The 1,874-nt window shown below is 42.7% G+C and overlaps 1 pseudogene; it reads right to left on the bottom strand.

Moving 5' to 3' along the window:
- Window positions 1-382: 382 nt before the first annotated feature.
- LOC149243195 (ACT domain-containing protein ACR4 pseudogene) lies at window positions 383-1,464 on the bottom strand (annotated as a pseudogene).
- Window positions 1,465-1,874: the final 410 nt, after the last annotated feature.

Raw genomic sequence — 1,874 nt, 5'->3', positions numbered from 1 at the left:
TGGATTTAGTTCCTTTCTCCTACCACCACTGTAATTAGTGCTGTCTTCTTTCAGATCTACCAATTTTGCACACTTCTCTATGATGAGGTCAATTTCGCAATTCCTGGGTCATGAAATGGCAGGGCCATGTTCGGCCAGTGTGGTGAATAGTTCTCCATTGCTGGTCTTCTGTTCGATGATCAACAAATCATATTTGGCAAATCCCATTGGTATTGTGCTTTCTAGATCCTGGCATTGATGTACCCAATTTCTGTCTTTAGCAAGGTAATTGTCAGAGTGTAAAACAGATGAACGAGGATGGTTTTTAGAGAACCATCGCCCATACATACAACCTTCAAAGGCAATTACTTAATTCCATTGCAAGAGGCCCAAAATACAACATCTAAGAATAGGATTTTATCAATCCAAGACTGTAGAGAAAACACTCTAACTTTGATTTGAAGAGATCACCAAGGGAGAATCGGATGGCAGGTTCCCTTGGAGGAGATTTTGTATGCATACAGTTGTCTTTTACTTGCAATATTGTTAGTCCAATTTCTTGGCGAACAACTTCTACTGTCTTGGCATCAACGGGGTTTCCAGTTGTATCAGTCACATAGAACACATCAGCTACCTTATCACCCCGCATTGACACCTCTGCTTTTGTAACTGACATCCCGTTTTCTCTAAATATGCGAGTCACCTCCGACAGAAGCCCAACACGGTCGTTGGTGCAGAGTTCCAGTCGCATACCCTGAATTCATAAAATATCATCAACAAAACTCACACTAAGCTGACTAAAATTTAAAAAGGATCAAATTTGAATGCACTGGGAATCCCAAGTCTTAGGGTTTTGAATAAATTTCCACCATGGATTCGATCCTTGGACTCATACCTCTGATTTTCTTTTTCTAATGGCAGCCTCCAAACACTGAATCACACGCTGCTTCTCTGCTTTTGAATACACGAGGCAACCATCAGTATGCCTAATGTAGTACTCATGTATCACAAAAGAGAAGAATGGAAATAAATACCCCAAACTTTCTTAACCTAATTTAGATTCAATATTAATCCCGTTAGGGATGTGATCTGAAACCACCTATACTGGTTTAACAAAATCAAATTAGGAAATAAACATTTGAAAAAAAACAAAGATCCTATGAAAAATCAAGTCCCTTGTAGTTGCTGGATCTACACCTGAAAAGTTTGTGGGCCTTGAGAGTCTATAGTGGCATGAAAGACAACATACTTCATATCTGTCAAGCTGCAAACAATATCAAAGAGAAGCTTAGGTCTGTCTTTACATTGAACAGTCACCACAGAATACCCCCTCTCCAAACAGTGGTCAACAGTGACAAGAGGCTTGGCGTTGTCGTTGTCCTTGAGAGAAAGAGATGCCCTGTCTCCAGTTCCATCGAGTTTATCATAGTCACGGTCAGCAAACATCAATTGATAAAGCCGCCTTTCTGTGTGAGTGAATCCCATTGACACCACCGTTTTAGCTTCTCTGTGTTAATTCAATTGTCGTATGTTCAGCGGCTGCATCTAGACCTACTGGTTTTCCAAACAAAGGCACTACGCAAGGGTTTGTTGCCAACCTCTGCAATACAACGCATGGATGATTCAGAGGGATATTGCATGGATGATTCAGAGGGATCCAGAGCGGCGTGGAGGGATCCAGGGGAGGCAAGTCCTGAGGGATCCAGGGGAGGCAAGTCCTGACGCCCGCCTGGAGAACACCACTGGAGAAACCCTACCTCTGGAATGGCGATTGGCATCCCGCGCTCTTCATTACCTGGACCGCCTCAGTGACTGTTTTGATCGACGGTTCCAGTGTTTGTAATCGTCTAACATCTAATCGTACGGCGTCAAAGGAGGACACATAGGCAAAAATG

Source organism: Pinus tabuliformis, chromosome 8 (assembly GCF_031772625.1).
Source record: "Pinus tabuliformis cultivar Carrire ecotype Pingquan chromosome 8, CPIR1, whole genome shotgun sequence".
Classification (NCBI taxonomy): domain Eukaryota; kingdom Viridiplantae; phylum Streptophyta; class Pinopsida; order Pinales; family Pinaceae; genus Pinus; species Pinus tabuliformis.
Note: the sequence above shows the minus strand (reverse complement) of the source record. Positions and strands in the feature narration are given on the sequence as shown.